This window comes from Gracilinanus agilis, chromosome 1 (assembly GCF_016433145.1).
Source record: "Gracilinanus agilis isolate LMUSP501 chromosome 1, AgileGrace, whole genome shotgun sequence".
Lineage (NCBI taxonomy): Eukaryota > Metazoa > Chordata > Mammalia > Didelphimorphia > Didelphidae > Gracilinanus > Gracilinanus agilis.
Window position 1 is genome coordinate 264,196,522 of NC_058130.1, and position 19,460 is coordinate 264,215,981.

Below are 19,460 nucleotides of genomic sequence, written 5' to 3' on the forward strand. Positions count from 1 at the left end.
CTTCCTTCCTTCCTTCCTTCCTTCCTTCCTTCTTTCTTTCTTTCTCTTTCCCAAGCTGGTATAATTGATATATTGCTTGCCCTCTCAATGGGAGGGGGAAGGATAGAAAGGAAAGAGAGAATTTAAAATACAAATTTTTTTAAATGAATGTTGAAAATAATTTTTTTAAAGAGAAAAGAAGCCCTTTACTGTGGGAAGCCAATAAGAGAAGAGATAAAAATCTGAGACCCCTCTTTTGACGCCTCTTATGATCCATACCTTTTTTTATTGGAAAAACATTATAGACTTATTGAAAAGCTTTGAGTCCTTAGCAGACCAGCAACTACTGAGTTAAAAAATTTCTCTCCTTGATAATTAAGAAGTCTGAACTCTAAAAAATATAGTCAAGGCTGGACACAGACAAAGATAGAGATAAGACTGCATTACTTAGATAAGACTGGAGCCTTTAGTCTGGACTTTATTTGACCAGGTGCAAACCTATAATCCAGGAAGACAGGACTCAATTAGTGAACATCTCCATAAAATATTTCTGCTCCCAGAATTATCCCCTACTAATTGGTGGTTGGAATTTGGCCATTGTCCTTGTACCTACCTATACCTTTACTTTTTAGACTTTAATGGGTTGTGTATGATTTGTGACCCCTTCAGAGCTGTGACTCTTTCTTTGTGTTCTTTGTTTGAAATCAGTATATAATAAACTCCAAAGCCCACAGAGTTCAGAACAGCATGGGCTAAACACTAGTCTGGTTGTTCTCATTTTCTTTCTCCTGTCTTACCAATCCTATGCCACCATACGCCACTCAGGACCCCTACCATATAGAGCTGGCTCTCTATACTTTACAACCTGGTTCTTGCCTAACTTCCCATCTTTATTACATATTCTTCCCCTTCAAGTATTCTTCACTCCAGACAACTGACAATCCAAACTGGCCTTCATTCTGTTCCTCACATGTCATTCCATCTCACATCTACACAAACTGTCCTCTATTCCTGGAATACCCTTTCCCCTCACCTCTGGCTCTTAGAATTTGTTGTTTCCTTCAAGGTTTAATCTTTTTTTTTTTTTAAACCCTTACCTTCTGTCTTAGAGACAATACTGTGTATTGGCTCCAAGGCAGAAGAGTGGTAAGGGTAGGCAATGGGAGTCAAGTAACTTGCCCAGGGTCACACAGCTGGGAAGTGTCTGAGGCCAGATTTGAACCTAGGACCTCCCGTCTCTAGGCCTGGCTCTCAATCCATTGAGCTACCCAGCTGCCCCCAAGGTTTAATCTTCAAAAGAACATCTTTCTAAATGCTCCAAGTTCGTATTATTCTTCCTCTCAAATTACCATATTCTTATTTTGCATATATTCTGTAAATACTGCATTTACTTATGCACGAGTTATATCCCCAATAGAATATAAGCTCCTTGAGAGCAAGAACTATTTCATTTTTGCCTTTGTATCTCTATCACCTAGAACTTTAAAGATGCCCAATGATTGATTAATTGATAATTACTATATACAAGTAACAAATAAGGAAAATCAATGTTGGATTGTATTATTTATTAACAATATTTCTATGTAAATCTATTAATTTCCTCAGACTCCAACCTCTGAAAGTCAGGCAGTTTCTGAAGAGATAACTGAGTAAGGTCATATTGCTGTAATATTTTTTATTAAAGAAAAGAAAGTAGTCCTAAGGTACCATTAGCAGAAATTATAAAGGCTCTTACTGCCACATTTTTATTTTAAAAAGGAAAAGAATCCTAAGGAATCCTTAGAAAAAAGTATACCTATGAAAAATTATAGCTATCTCATGTACGAAATTAGAGAAAATCAAGAAAAATGAATTATAAGATCAGAAACAAAAACAAGCAAATTCTCACATGCACTGAGTCTAAAATAAATCAGATCTTGTCTAAAAGAAATCAAAAATATCTTAATGAAAGTAGTTTTTGCATTGTGGAACCTCTCAGGAATTGATAAATAGCACAGTTTATGGCTAATAGAACATCAGGGCTGCTCATTATGATTTACTTGATTTCTATAATACTAGTATATCCTTACCCTACTTTTATTATAGGAGTGACAAGAACAATTGATATGAATACTTATTTTAAAAAGCAAAATAGTCCCAACAGTTAGAATTATTTTGATTTACCTACCTTTTCATCATTAGATACTGAAAATAAATATCTCATATTAATTTTAGGTAGCTGAAAGTTGCTTACAGATCACTATGAAACAAATATATCTTATGAATCAAAGTTCTAGAATTAGAAGAGACCTCAGAGATCATCTAGCCTAACCTCTTTACTTGACTCATGAGAAAACAGAGGTTAAGGAGGTAACACTTTTTCCAATGTACAACAATGGAGGTCTATGTAATGAAATAGACTTTATTAAAGTAGTTTAAGTATTTTATTAAGTCCTATAACTATTCTGTTTTAAAGTTTAAAGTCCCGCTAACAGAGTTAGAAAAGGAATAAATACTTCTTATGAATCATGGGTTAAATAGGAACTCAACTTTTTATGTGCTATAGACTCTTTTGTCACTCTATGGGTCCCTTCTAAAAGGAATCAATTAGGTATATTAAGATATAGTTATCAAAATATTTTCAAAAGATGAGAGAGAGAGAGAGAGAGAGAGAGACAGAGAGACAGAGAGACAGAGAGACAGACAGAGAGAGAGAGAGAGAGAGAGAGAGAGAGAGAGAGAGAGAGAGAGAGAAGTAAGGATTGAAAATGTTGTTGCTGCTTCTTTTTGGAGTTGCCTGCTAAATTCACTCATTCCACTCTGTGATAAGCACCAACTGGCTGAATGAAGTTAGTGATCTCTATCAGGACAAGAAAACAAGGACCATGTTCTATGCCCCAGGTTCTGTCAAGACCCTGAGTCCTCCTAAATCCCCAATCTATTCCCTGTGCCATGAATCCTAGGACTAAAGAAAAATTAATCAAATCCATATTCTATAGTTCCTAAGACTCCTGGATCTAGACTGACACTATTGAGATGACTTGTAAGGGCTAAGCTTAAGTCCAAGTTATTTGCTTTTTGACCACACTAAGAATTAAGCTAAGATGATAGCACTTAATATGTATATCTATCTACTTCTGAAGAGAACCAATTCATTGTCTGACTCTTGACTAGCATTTATTGAACTATAGGAAGCTCAAAAGGAAAGATTTCTTTAGGAGATTGGAGACTTAAGAGTTTTAAATTTTTAATTAATTTAATTTTAAATTTTAATTGAATAGATCTATACATAGTTTAGCAATTGATCAGTAAACAAATATTTATTTCAAACTTACTTTGTCCTAGGTTCTCTTTTTTTAAACATTTAAATATTTATTTTTTGTCCTAGGTTCTTTATTAAGAACCGGAGATATAAAGTCAAAAAGTTCCTGCTCCCAAAGGGCTCACACTTAAATGGGGCCCACAACATACAAATCAGTATGTACGAGCAAGATAGAACAGTATAAATAGAAAGTCTAATAATATTAGAAAGAACGATCTAGCATTGTTAGGGCAGGGGCATGAGGTGATATGGGAGAAAGAATGCCTTCTACAGAAAGTTAGTCCTTGAGCTGAATCTTGGAAGAAGCCAGGGAAGCCTAGAGGTGGATGGGAGCAGGAAGAATACTTTAGGATGAGGAAGAACTAGTGCAAATGTACAGAGCTGAGAGGCAGAAGTGTGTGAGGAACAAGTAGGTTAGGTTAGTTGGATGCCTGAGTTCACAGAGAAAAATAAAGAGTAAGCACATTCGAATGGTAGGAATGGACCAGGTTGAGAAGGCATTAAATGCCAAACAGGGAACTTTATATTTGATACTTCAGGGAGAGTATGGTATTTCCTAGTTAATGGTTGTCAATGATACCTGGTGGCAAAATACATAGTATTATATGACTTAATTTATCCTCTTTTGCCCCCTAGCTTTCATTTCTGTAAACTAAGGAGGTTGAATTAGACACTCTTTCAGGTTCCTTCATCTCTAAATAATTACTTATACAATATCGCCCAAATAAATAAGCAGCAGGGCCAGGAGAAACAGAGCTTAGTTCTCCGATTCCATCATCATTACTTTCTCCAATAGACAGGAAGATACAGCATATTTTAAAGCAAATTCACATTGTAATAGCAGAAAAATATGTAAATAATTGGTTATATAGAAGATATAAACAGTGAAGAGGAAGGTAATCGCAGAGGGAAGGCACCAGCAGTAGAGAAAGAAGAAAGAAGGATAGAAAACTAGACCTAAAGATGGGGAGGATCTGGGCTCAAATCTGACCTCATATACTTTCTAGCTGTATGACCCTGGGTAAATCACTTAACCCCAATTGCCCAGCCCTTACTGCTCTTCTGCCCTGGAATTGAATCCTAGTATCAATTCTAAGACAGAAGGTAAGTGTTTAAAAAAGAAAAAGATGGTTTTTATATGTGAATTCCATATTGTGTGGTACCCATGTGCTCTGCATATGTGGATGTTCACGCATAGTTATTATTTATTACCAAAGGATTGTTTTGAGCTTTTCTGAGTCTGAGCTGACTCTTGAAGAAAGCTGGGGACACCAAGAGATGGCAGTAAGTAGGGAGAGCATTCTAGACACAGAGGACAGAAGATGAAAAGGCACAAAGTTGAGAGAGTATTAGAGAGAACAAAAAAGGTTAATGTCATTGGATCCTGAGGTACAAGGAGGGAAGTGGAGATTAAGAAGGATGAAAACGTGGGAAGGAACTGGGTTGTTAAGGACTTTAAAAGCCAAAAAGAAGCACAGTCAGGTGCTTCACTGGATAGTTCTGGAGGCCAAAGATCTTGGGTTCAAATTATACACATATTTCCTAGCTATGTGACCCTGAGCAAGTCACTTAAACCCCTGCCACCTCCATAGCCTAGCCCTTACTGTTCTTCTGCCTTAGTACTGATAGTATCAATTCTAAGACTGAAAGTAAGGATTTAAAAAAAGCCAAAGAGAAGATGTTTGATCCTTGAGATAATAGGAAGACCCTTTATTGAGTAGGGGAATGTTCAGACATGCACTTTAGGAAAATCACTTTGGAAGTTGAGTATAGGATGGACATTTGTGGGAGGAGATTTGAAGCAGACAAATTTTCAGAAGGTTGTTGCAATAGTCCAGTCCTAAAGTGGAAAATGAGTAAGGGGAAGGGGAAGTATATGAGAGAGGTGAAAGTAGAAATAAGACTTGGCAACATATTGGATATGTAGGATGAATGTCAATGAAGAGTCAAAGACGATGCCAAGGTTGTAAGTCTGGTTGACTGGAAGAATGATGGTGCCCTCAATAGCAATAGGGAAGATTAAAAGAAGGGAGAGTTGGGCAGGGGTGGTCGTGGAAGATGAGTTCTAGTTTGGAGAGGTTGAGTCTGAGATGTCAACAGTATATTCAGTTGGAGATGTCCATTAGGCAATTGATAATGCAAGATGAGCTTAGGAAAATAGGACTGGATAGACAGATCTGGGAATCACCTTTATAGAGATGATTGTTGAAACTATGGGAGATAATGATATTACCAAGTGATATAGTATAAAGTAAAAAAAAAAAAAGAAGAGGGTTCATAACAATACCTGGGGGATACCCATGTTGGTGGGTAAGAGACTAAGAAGGAGCAGGCAGGCAGAAAAGAGAAGAAAAAAGATTTCTCCCAACGTTTCTTCAGATTCTCTCAAAGTTAACAGAAAATTCTCCATGTCTCACATACATTCATTCTCTTAGTAGAGTTAACTATAATTACTCAGAGATTCTTTCTCTATGACAATTATTGTCTTCACAATAATTCTCTCTTCACAATCTTCTCAGGAAAGAATTTTTTTTAGTCCTCTCTCAATATTTCAGCACAGAATCCTCTAGCTACATTAGCTAAAAGTTGTTTTTTTTTTTGGGGGGGGGGTGGCTATGTAAACTAAGATGATGCATACACATTTGCATAATTTATTTTCTCCTATTAGCAAGACTGAAAGATTTGTATTCCAGAGTTAATTGGAACATGACTGAGGTGGTATTGCTGACTCTCCTAGGCTACCTTAAAATACATGATTGTACAATAGTAGTCAGATTCAAAAGAACACGACTGTCTGAACATTTCACATTCACTGTACATCTTAATTATAATAGTTATAAAACTATATAAATGAATTCTAATCTCTAATTTTTAGAAAGAGCATAAAGATGTATGGGATTTTTTTGTGGTAGGATCAGTCACCTGAGGAAGAATAAGAAATGAACTTGAAGGAAAGATCTGTTTCCTAGTGTAACTTGGTTTCTCTATCTTCTTGAGGATGAATATAAATAAATATGACCACGTGCAGGATAGAAGGGAGCAGTAATATCGTCAAGCTTCAAAATTCCTATTCATGTCTATACCTCTACCTCCTTCTCCTGTAGGGTCAGATGGGAGTTAGATATGAAAGACAAGGGTAGGAATTCCTTCTAAGTTGACAGTGCTATCAAAATAGGACACAGTGATTCTATGACTCAGTTGAACCTCTAGGTGTCCCATCTGACAAATCATTCCTCTCAGGAAACATTATTTGTATATTCTGCCCCCATGATCTTGTTTATGAACTGATCTCTTGATCTTCCTTAAGCTAGAACCATAGCACCTGATTTGAACCTTTAACTTGTCCCAAACCTCCTTTCCAGGACTCTTTTGACACAGTTTCCATTCTTTCTTTATTTTCAAGGTTCTCATGATCTAATTGAAAGGCAAGACATACACAAATTTAAAAGCTATAGAGTATCTCTAAGACAAGATAACTAGATTATAACCAAGAAAAGAGACAAGAAACATGGTGTTACTTTCACTAGTATACACCAAAACCAGTTCAGTGATTTGCAGGTGTGGTAGATATGTGGAAAGTATTTCAACCAATTTGTCTTGGTGGATTAAGCATCATTGACTGAAAAACAATGAGTACTTCTCAGAATGGTTTTTGAGAGTTAACCTTGATCATTAAACAGGTGACAGTGATTTGAGCAAAAGGTCAAGTAAACATCTGTTCTTAGAAATAGGCACATCTGGAAATATTAGGGAAATACATCACTGTAATATATAAGGGGGATCTTTAAAAGAAGAGATCATACAACCCACTTTGGGAAATCTTGACAGCTGCAGTCAACAAATTCAACTCAAAAATGCATGAGTGCTAAAAGCCTCATTTGCAAATTACTATGTTGGGCCCTGGGGAAACAACAGAATCCCTGTTTCCAAGAAGCCTATAAAGTAATTTGGGGATAAGATATGCATACAAATAAATATGATACAGGATGAAATGTGATCATGGGAAAGGAAGGGTCTAGATAAAATATAAGAAATACGAAGAGGAAGAGATTACTTTCACTTGAAATTAGTTAGAGAATTAGGAACTCGTTATGGAAGAGGTAGCACCTTAATTAGGTATTAAAGAATGTCATGTTAGATAGAGGTAATGTGTTCCTAGCAGGAACAATGATGAATAACACAACTGCCCATCAGTGGAAGAAGACAAGATGAGAGGGGAATAGCTAGCAGTTCAAGGTGAATAGGTAGTGGAGTATATGAAAGGGACTATTAGTATGAAATATGAAATAAAGGGCAGTTGGGTAGTGTAGTAGATAGAATGATGGGCTTGGAGTCAGAAAGATCTGAGTTCAAATGTGACTTCTGGCACTTCCTAGCTATGTAACCCTCAACAAGTCATTTAACCGTTTGCCTCAAATTATAAAATTAGCTGGAAAAATGGAAAATGAAGACCACTCCAGTATCTTTGCCAAGAAAACCCCAAAAGGGTCACAAATAGTTGAAAATGACTGAATAATAAAGTATTAAATAAATCTAAAAAGTTAGATTTTATTCAGATTTTAGAAAGTTTTCAATACCAAGATAAGGAAGCATTTTTTTTTCTTTAAATTTCTTTAAATTTTGTGTAATAGGCAATGGTGAGTCATTGAAAGGTCTTGAGCAGGGAAGAAACAAGGCCAGACTTGTGTATGAAGGACAGATTAGGGGTTAGAGGCACAGAAATCAGTATAGAGAATATTATAATAGTTTAAGAAAGAAAGAGTAAAGACCTGATCTAAGGTAGTGATAACATCAGTGGCCAGAATCATAGAATCATATCACAGATTCACAGAGCTGTAAGGAATGAGACATCTAGTCAAATGTTATGTAGAGATGGATGCATGGAATTCCTGCAAAGATACAGGGACAGCCTCACCCAAAATTCCAGGGGACCCCCCTGGAGAACTTTGGGTGAGGGGGCAGTTGAGAGGAGTTGACAGTTGCTTTGTGGGGATTGAAGTGAGCACTCTGCTTACTTCTCTTGACTTGGGGGGTCACCTGAGTGGCCTTTGTGGCAAAGCCTTTGTGGTTTCTACATAAGGGTTAGCCTGTTTAATAGGGTTGATCTTTATCAACTTCAATACAACAAATATTTAGTGATGAGAGAGTAAAAATATTAATTAATATAGCAAGAGAGCCAGTTTTAGTTAAGTGCCTTCATCCCCTCCTGTGGCGGGGGGGGGGGGGGGGGGGAAGAGGGGAAGGGCAGCTTCAACCTAACAGCTCAGGGTCACCTTTCCTTATCCAAAAACCTTCATTAACCTCTCTAGTTTTCCTTTTTACTTCTTAATATAAGCTTTACCTTCAAATCTGTGCCTGGAAATTATTTGGGGAATGCTCACAACTCAAGTTTGGTCATCTAGTTTGAATCCTGTCAGCTGCCAGTTTTAAGAAGATCATTCATCTCAATCCTCAACAGTTAGATAGCTAGCTTCTACTTATTCCTCTATCAGACCTGTGAGGAATATAAATTAAAGAAAGGGAACATCATTGGGGTTCAGCCATAACAGAAACTTACCAGAAGAATCTTAGCCAGTCTCCATTTTCCAACTGAAAAACAGCAAGTGCTTAGGGGGGAGGGGTTTGAGATCCAGGAGTGTCTAACTCCCTCCTTTCTCACTGAAACCTGTCAATCAGTGCCTGTGACTTGAAGGTCTACTGGCCCTGACACATTTATCTGCTTCTCCAAAATATCTGTTATTATCATCATAACACAAATAACTCCTTTATTTTGCAGATTAGGAAACAGAGGCTTAAGAGATTTAGTGGCTCATCCAAGATAATACAGGTAATAAGTGGCAGAGAGACATAATGTGAATCAATATCCAATGTGACTTCAGATTCAGTATATTAATGCCTCCTATACCACATTGCTTTTCTGAGGGATATTGTAGGAGGTAAGATCAACAGAATTTGACAACTGGTTGGATATACAGAGTGAAGAAGAAGAGTGGATGATGAATCTAAGGTTTCAAGACTATGCGCCTGGCAAAAACCATTTTCCATTAGAGAAGTAGCCAAAGTTATTGACAACTGTATGAAACAATTCTTCAAATCACTACTAATAAGAGAAATATAAACCAGAACAACTCTTAGATTTCACCTTATGTTGAAAAAAACTAAATTTTAGGAAAAGAGAACAAAAGGTAGCACTAGTCAGCTTTGGAGAGTTGTGGAAAGATAGGCATTTTGTGCTGATGGTGGAAATATGAATTGGTCCAACTATTTTAGAAATAAAATTGTAATTATGCAAAGAATAATTAACAAAAACATCCATACCTTTTGGACTAGAGATTTCATTGATAGATATTTCCTCAAAGGATGTTTAAAAAAATTAAGTCTCTCTCCCTCCCATATACATTAAAATATTCATAGTGGCTCTTTTTGTAGTAGCAATGCATTGGAAACAAAATATGCTAGTAATTATGGAATCACTAAATAAATTGTGATCTATAAATTTATTTCATTGCTGTTAATAAAGATGAATATGCTAAATAAAAAAGTAGGAAGCTGTAAAATGATACAAAATCAAGTAAACAAAAGCAGGAAAACAACATGTACAGTGAATACTACAATGTAAACAGAAAGAATAACAAGAAAACAGTTGTGACTGAATACTCTGAAATTATAATCATAAAGTACAGTATCAAAGAAGAGGTAGGAGACGATACCTCCCTAAGTTCTTTACTGAGGTAGGGGTGGAACAGTACAGACAATGTTAGACTTGTTTGATGAGTGGTTAGTTTTGCTGAAATGGTGGTGGGGTTGTCTTCATTTAATTTGTTGGTATAAGAGATATCTGGGAGAGGAAGATAGATACACTGGGAAATGTAGATAATGTAAAAACCAAAAAAATAGTAGCAAAATTTATTTTTTAAAAATTCTAGGTGACTGGATCATTGATAGTCTCAATAAATAAATTACAATTATATTTTAAAGCAATAACAATTTTAAAGTATTTAGTAATTATTGGTTAAAAAATAGAACTAGAGGAAGAGATTAGTTACACAAAATCCAGAAGCATTAATAAATAGTGTTTGATAGGCCAAGGCTATAAGTAATAGGGTAAGAACTAATTTTTCTACAAAAATTATCTGGGAAAACTGGAAAGCAGTCTAGAGGAAATTAAACCAAGATCAACATCTCATAACATATACCATGAAAAGCTTCAAATGGAAACATAACCTAGATTGAAAAGATTATATCATGCACAAATTAGAAGAGTGATTTTTCACAACTTTGTGAAGGAGACTTCTATGGGGAAGAAAGGGATCTTTCTCTCCATTAGCCATTGTGTCCAGCTACAATGTCCCTAAAGGTTAATAATCCATCCCAAAGTTCAAGATTTTGATTCAAGGGAATTTGAGGCACAATTGATGGATCAGAGAAAAATACTTCCAAACAGAAATTGATATGGAAAAGCACACTCTAGGGAAGAAGCACACTTTGAGGAGGAACAGAGAACTGGCTATGGGGAAAGGCAGATCCTGGGAATAAAAATGATCAATCCACTCAGAAGAAACTTTGGACCCAATGAGGAAAGAGAGTGGGTAGGGGTAGGGGTAGGAGAGGAGAGAGAAATGCAGGCTTTGCACTACCAGGAGTTGTGAGTTGCATTTGGGATTCAGATATCCTACACGTGGGCCTCACTACCATTTTAAGTTTGAGCCTACCCTTCATGCAGATGTCATCTATATTTAGGGAAATATAGTTTATTTCCAGGTTTATAGGTCCAATTTTTAAAAATAGATATTATTTTTACTATGTCATATTTGCAAATGATTTGCTAAGAGCTAATTGTGACTTCTAGCTGATTTTTTATGGGAAGCACATTAGTAGAGGAGCATGAGTCATCATGTTAGGGATAACTACCTACAGGATATTCTCTATAACTAAAGCCTAGCTATCCCTCTGGAGATCCAACCCCTGAGTATGAGGGAGTTGAGGAATTATGCCAGGGTTTGCTCCATTTACAAAGAAAAAGGAAGGTGGAAAATGAAAAGAAATGGGACCCATATTAGTGTTCTATAATCAAAATGGTCTAATCCTACTCCATTCATCCAGCCCAGATCTCAATCACTAATTTCTATGCTTTCTTTTCCTTCTTCAAATCATGATTATTATTCAAGCCCTGAAGTTGTTCTTATGATTACTCCTTCCTTGACTCTATCCTTTTTTATAACTTTTTTTGCCTTCTAATAATAATAAACAGTTCTTATTTGTACTTAAGTGATTTATGGGTGCTATAAGTATTTTTTCTTTAACCAAATTTCCTGGGACAGAGCTGTTTCTTTCTCTTTCTGAAGAGAAAACTAGCTTTGTCACTTGTAGAGGCCTGGGCTTAGATCCTATTGGTTTTAGTCCCACCTAGCATGTTCCTACTCAAAGTATCTGTATGTTTCTGGTTTTTTTCTTTTAGAGTCCTGAAGTAGATGAAATTTATTGCTTCCTTTTACCAAAGAAAGAAGTCTTCCTCTAATTTTACTGATTGCCTTTTTACGTATTTGTTAGATTTTTGTAAGAGAAGTTAGGCTCAACTAGTACCTTTCAAATTTCCATTTTAACTGGAAGTTTCTAATATTTTTCACCATCCTCCTCTTTACCAATTTTTCCATTGAAAATGTTAATTTGGAGAATCTTGAGTTCTTTGCAGGATTTACCTATCTCTTCATCATCCACAATAGCTATTGGCACTTAAGTTGCAATTATTTTCACATAACTTTTTTTAAAAAGCTTATGTGATGCTTGCCATACAAGAAACAGTTTTGATGACTTTTTTTTAATGCAATCATATCAGATGAATAATTTCCAAAACTGAGGTGCAATCACTAGATGACATACAAAACAAGTATAAATTATGAGATTTTAAAAATTTGACCATATAGTATAAAGTTTTTTATATGGCATAAAGTAAATTCTGTTATATACTGATATTAAAATATATCCACTAAAAAATGCATGATCAAAAAAGATTAGCTAGTCATACAACAAATTCAGGTCAAGAGAATGCAATGGGAGTACCCAGCATATTGAGTGGGCTTTCTGTGGCTTATTTATTTCAGAACATGAATATGAATGTAAAGAATGGATAGGCATGGATGCCTTTGCAATATGCAACATAGGAGGGAATATATCTTTGCAGAACTTGACACTGTTGACTATCCTTTCCTCCTGGATATTCTCTCCTGAGTTTCTTTTATTGCTCTTTCTTGGTCTCCTTTGTATCTCCATACCCTTCAATCTCCTTTGTTGGATCTTCAGTCCTCTGACTAATTATCAAGGCTTTTTCTAGGTCCTCTCCTCTCTCTGCTCTCTCGGGGGTGGTCTTATCAGTTCCTATGGGTTTTGGTGATCATTTTTATGTAGATGACTTACAGTATTTTTATCCAGCCCTATTGGTCTATTTTTTTATTTTCATACTTGGTGAGGACAATGAGCCATCTACTATCTTTGTACTGGCTATCACTTCTGCTTAGGATGCTGTTGCTCTTCATTGCCACCTGTTAGAATTTCTCTGACTCTCTTTAAAACTCGGCTTAGAAAAAAACTTCTACAAGGGGCCTTTCCCAGTCTTCTCTTTCCACCCTGACCCTTTACCCTTTAAGGCCACATTCTGTCTCTCTCCTCTGTATTTATCTTATATGTTCTTATTTATGCTGTTACAATTAAAATTGATATAGATGGATATAGATAAAGGTATTAATATTTTATTTAAAGCCATGTTGGTAAATTTAAGAAAGACCATGCGCCTGCTAAGATCTAATTCAAATCACCCGCCATACCTTCTGCCCATCTGGCTGCCTGGTACCAAAAAGAGCGCCTCCCCCTCACCTCAGGAGTCTTATACCATTGTCTACATAATCACACTTCCTGTCTACCTGTATTACAAGAGGAATAATGGGAAATGTAGTTTACAAGTCCCGTAAATGTCCACAGGAAGTTTATCTCATATATCTAAGTATTACAGCTCAAATGAACCCCAAAGAACCCCCAAAAGAACCCCCAAAATTCCAATAACACAATGCCTGTGTTGTTTCCTCTATTAGGATATATGTTCCTTGACCTAAAAATTCCACAGCCAGTTAAAAGCTTCTATCAAAGTGGAATGAAGTGCTTATTTTTATTATAAGAGATAAGGTTAGGTCAAATCAAAGGCTGTTCTACTCACATCATGAGGAAACTTACGGAACTTATTATCTAAGAGAAGATACAGGGTAGAAATAAAAAGTGATTCAAAAGATACCTAAATAAATTACTGGATGAAAAAGAATGTTACATTCCTCTGTTTTTGCTTTTTTCTTGGTATAAGTCCTTTAGAACAAGGTCCAATACAAAGTTAAGTACTTAATAATGTATAGTTAGAATTATCTTGAATCCCTAAAACATTACCCAAAATTCCTTTCTGTACCACAATTCCTTTTGCCTTTCATATACATGTGTCTTTACATGGTCTGTATATAATTTGGGTTCACTCTGCCTCACCCTCTCTCTTCCACATGAATTGAGTGGTGACAGGTCTTTGTTGCCCTTGCTCTCTCTAGAGGGGGGAACGTTCTCTGTGTTCTCTAGCTCTTTAGTTAAATATTAATAAATCTCTATAAATATCATACTTTTGGAGATATTGAATATTAATTTTAAAATCCATATTTGGCATCCCACGAAGATACTGAATATTAATTTTAAAATCTACAATAAATGCTTGTTGATTAATTGATTACAGATTACAGTAAGGTATTGCTATATTATGCCCTAGTTTTTTCTTCAAAATACTGTAAAATAGAAAAACCTTATGACAATTTACTTTATCATAATATTGTCAATGTCTTAAAAGTCCATTTTATAAAATTAATAAGCAAGAAAAAAATTGTGGTTACTAATCTCATTAAAAAGTACCAGTCACTTAAAGGATCAATTTAAAACAGACACAGGGAGGGGATGAACAATTTTTGTTCTTATGCTATCTTAAGGTTGCCAAAAATTTTCAAATAACAAATGCACATGATTACTTTTTAATTAAAAAAACTGAAGATGCTTATTCTTAGAAGTTCTTTAAAATGAATTTCACACTAAAGTGATTCATTATGAATTACTTATGAGGAAAATTATTTTTGAAGCTATGTGCTCACTTAAAAACATAATTTATTACTTTGAGGGGGCAAAAGAATGTGCTATATTAGTTCTCAGATGTCATATTTGATGAGACCATTCTTTAAATAAAAAAGCAGCTTTTACTGAATAAATAAATGATTAGATAAGTATTTTCAGGATTTAAAAAATCTATATTCACTAGAAATTGAGTTCACCAATGATCAATGACCAATGAAACAGTTTGTTTGAAAAATTCTCAAATAATAAAGGTTATGCATTGATACTATCCATCTTCCCTCAATAGCATTTTATATAAGTATCCTTCCTTAGACTCTTCAGTTTGGTTTATAGTTTCCCATTTTTTAATGACACTAAATATACTTGTGTTAAAGTTATTGTTGATAAGCATATATGCTTTCTCAAGATGAAAGGGATAGCTAGGTGGCTTGGTGGTTTGAGAGCCAGGCCTAGAGATAGGAGTTCTTGGGTTCAAATTTAGAGGTAGACACTTTCTAGTTGTATGACCCTGGGCAAATTACTTACCTCCCTTGCCTAGCCCTTACCACTCTTCTAGCTTAGAACCAATAAACAATATTGGGCCCACTTCCATACCACACTCTTATCAATTTTGGTTCCCATCTTTTTCTTGTAAATTGGATACCACTGAACTTTGAGATCAAATGAGGATATTAAAAGGGATCTAAAATAAGGAGTATTCCTCCTCTCTTTCTAAACTAGTGACATTTACATATGCTTGGCCAGGAGGGTGTGGAGGGGTCTCTTTCTCATAACCTCAAGATAGGCAGGTGGGCTGGGACCTGAGTCTGTAAATCAGTGCATGCATACATAGATACAAGGAACTAAGGAGTTGTGATATACTATTAGTTCAGAGAGTGGGTAAGGAATGAAGAAAGTTCATTCTGACCAATTATCATATTCAGGACAAAAAATAAAAAATCTACATTTAGACTTTTATTCTGTGAAACACTAACTACCCAGGCCTTCATGGCCTAAAAGACCCTATATTAGATGTCACACCTCCCTCAGGGTTTTCCAGGACCTTTAAAGGGATTTAGGAGCATCTAGGATTTTTGAAGATGGCTTTAGTACCCACTGATTATGTTCCCTCAATTGCAGGATGTACTCTACTGCACTCTAGTTCCATTTAACCCCTTAACAGTCAAATTAGCTTTACAAAGAAATATTTACTTCAGAAGGCATAATCACAGATGCTCCCCCCAAATGTGGGGCTTAATCCCCTAGCCTAGTGTCACCTTAGGTTCTGGGCAGGTGGAGGGGATTAGGCTCATAGTTCAGTTTGGTTCTTATAGAGTACACAATCTCAGTGCCAACTAGCTTGGTGGGTGGCACAGTGGATGGAACACTGAGCCTAGAGTCAAGAACATCTGAATTCAAATTAGCCCTCAGACACTTATTAGCTGTGCAACCCTGGGCAAGTCACTTAATCTATCTGCCTCTGGATCCTCCGCACCTACCTCACGAGGATTGTTGTAAGGATTAAATTAGGTATTTGTAAAGCACTTAATGGTACAGTATCTGGTATAGAGAAAGTACTTAATAAGTACTTGTTTCCTTCCATCTTGCTTCAGTTTCCTCATTTATCAAATGTAGTTGAAAATATAGTAATTGCACTATCAATTTCACCTATTTGTTGTATTAAATGGGATAATGTTTATAAAATAGCATTGAAAAAGTAATAAGTGCTAGGCAACTTTGAAGTGTTTTAGTATTAATATGGTTTAATGTATTTTAAGTTATTGAGAAAAAAATTTTAGAGGTAAAAAGCATTTGTGCTGGATGACTACTAGTTGAATAAGTTATGAGAGATATTTCTTTCATGAACAGTTGGCATAGATGGCTGCTGAAGTCCATTCCAATTCTCAAATTCTATGATTCTGTGAAATATGAAAGGATTACATTATTCATGGCATGAGACTTTTTAGGGACAAAATTGTGCCAAAATATTTTGCTGAATTTTTTAAAATTCTAAGTTAAAACACATGCAGAAGCTTCTTTCCCTGTGAACGAATGAGGGAAGCATTATTTATCATATTATTTAGTGGTTTAATTCACTATATAAATTTTGTGATCTATCATCAAAGTTTAGCTATTGGTATAAAATTTACCTTGCTCATGATAGGATATTTCTTTCCTTGATAAGGAATTAAAGCTTGAAGTCACTTAAATAAAGTATAACTTAAAATTCTGTACATAGTGTGGATTTACATGTGTTTATTTCTATTCCTTTCCTGTGCTTCCAATGATTCTGAATGATATTGAATAGCAGCTAAACATGGACCTTTTGAGACTTTTGATTGTGTTTACTTGAAATTTATCATGCGACTCTTGCCTAAGAGATTTTTAGGTCACAAATGGTAGTTATATGGTTTGAGGAATTTTCTTTCTGATTCTAATTGTAGCAACAATCTGGTCAACTTGAATTAAAAAAAAAAATTCTAGAAGAATGAGGTGAACTTCCCCCTTTTGCAATTATATACTTTACAAAATTAAAAAAAATTTTATTATAAGTTTAAAGAAATCATAATAATAAGTAGAACCCTTAAAAATAAACAGAAACTTTTACTGAGCACTCCTATCCTAAAGATAGACACATACAAATATGTATATAAATGTCCAGTCGCTCACCTCCTTTCCCCTTCAAATGTGCCTTAACAGTTAGCCCTTCCAGGTCACTAAACCTCCCTTGGCATAATTCTCCTTCCATCCTAGCTGTTCCATCTTTTTTCTCAGTATTTAACTGACCCTCGAGGAGACACGGTAGATGCCAGGAGAATAAAGAGGTAGCTGAGACACTAGACAATTTCCAAAGGGCTTTGAAATCAGCATTATGAATTATAATTTTATTTGTAGTTTCCCCCCTCATCATACATCCAATATACTTATATAATTATAACCAAAAAAAAAATGGCCAAGTATTGCTTTCTAGCAGATCCTTTTAGCTACCAGGGGGTAATGTCAAATTTTGTTCTCTGTTGTAGCACTGCTCCTCTTGCAATTCCCAGCAGGTGATGTCAAGCGTCTCATCTGTAGTTCCCTGAAACAGGAGTGCAGATGTGCCTACTGTGACAATTTTTCAGCTGTTTCACTGTTTTCTTGGCAAGCAAAATAAAATTCCTTTACTGACCACAAAACGAAACAAAGGAAAAAAGCTTTATCCATCATTGCACAGGCTTTACCACCATGGAAGGGAAGATCTCCAGTTTTCTCTACTTTGCAGATGAAGTTTTTGAAGTTGGAGGGCAACAAGAACCTGATTTTTAGACAAAGTTTTATGGGACTTGAGGTTGAGAAGAGTGGAAACCAAGAGGAATAGCTTCAGTGAGAGGAATTGCTGGTCTTTAATTGCATCACTACTAGAAATGTGATGGAAGGTGAACCATCTATACTCTTATTCGGATGTGACTCTACATGAATTGTTGGAGGGAATACTTACATGAATGAGATCAGGAATACATTGGCATATTAGATTTTATTGGCACCTAGTAAATTTTAAAGATTACAAATAAGAATAGTAGTGTTTGATTTTTAAAAACAAACAAAAAGTCCCAGAAAATATGGAAACAGTTAGTTGCTAGGTTCTCTTTTTACATTTGATACCTAAGATATGTTTTCACAAATGTGGGTAATCCCCATTAGAATATAGATCAAAGTATCATAAATCTAGATTTAACCACCACTCTACTACCATATTCATGCTTTCTATATGTTATAAACCTTATTTGCTCCACTAATTGACTTCTCTATTTTTAAAGTAGTACAAGATTGTTTTGATTACTGCTTTTTAATATAGTTGAAATAGGCAACACTAACTAGGCTCTTTTTCTGTCATAGTTTTCATTATTTTCCTTGAGCTTCTTAAACTTTTTCCTCCAGAAATATTATTTTTTTCTAGCCCAAAAAAGGAATCCTTAGAAAGTCTGATTGGTATGGCATTATTAAATAAATTTAGAGAGTAATGTCATTTTATATTGTCATGGTATACTCAAGAGTGATTAATATACCTTCAAATTATTTAGGCCTGTATTTCAGTAAATGATGTTTTATAGTTGTATTCATATAGTTTCTGGGTATATCTTGATAGGTAGACTCCCAACTATTTCCAATAGTTATTTTGAATGAAATTTATCTATCTCATGTTGCTGGGTTTTGTTTCTAACATACCAAAAATGTGATGAAATATGTGTATTCATCTTAATCGTTTCACTTTGCTCATGATTATTTTAACTAGTTGATTTTTAGGTTCTCTGGACAGACCATCATCCCATCTGCAGAAAGTATGTTTTGTTCATCTATATTTATTCTCTCAATTTTTTTCTTCTCCTATTGCTTTATTTAGCAGTTTTAGAACTGTATAGAAAATAGTGGAGGTAGTGGACAGTCTTGCTTTATCACTGATCTTCTTGGAAATGCCTCTAGCCTTTTTCCATTATATATAATTTTGGCTCTTGATTTAAAATAGATATTGCTTACCACATTAAGGAAAGGTCCATTTATTCCTTTTGTAAGAATTAAAATTATGAGACTGGTCTTAAATTTAATAAAGTTCATTGGAAATACTTGGATAGTTAAAGATGAGAAATAGGTAGAAAATTAAAGAGATTTATAGCCTAATCATACTACCATGTGATTGATCCCATGGTCAGCTCCAGCAGCAGCCATCTTGGTCTGACACCAGAGACAGAGAAGCAACACTTCCTCGATCATCCTTTTTAACCTCTCCTTTCACATCTGGTTCAAATTCAGTCATGTCAAGATCAGGTTCAGCCACATAACCCATGGTAGGTGACATAACTAGGTGGCCAGCCTAAGTGATAAATGTGAAGTAGCTCCAAGAACGCAGGGACATAGGCAGGACCCCATGCATAATCCTAGGAGAGAATTCTCTTCACACATTTTGTTTCAAGTATTTGTTTTTTTTTTTTTTTAAACCCTTACCTTCCATCTTGGAGTCAATACTGTGTATTGGCTCCAAGGCAGAAGATCGGTAAGGGCTAGGCAATGGGGGTCAAGT

The 19,460-nt window shown here is 35.4% G+C and overlaps 1 pseudogene; it reads right to left on the reverse strand.

The window, feature by feature from the left end:
• The window catches only part of LOC123250631, a 75,481-nt pseudogene extending 56,255 nt beyond the window's left edge, over nt 1–19,226 (reverse strand).
• Nucleotides 19,227–19,460: the final 234 nt, after the last annotated feature.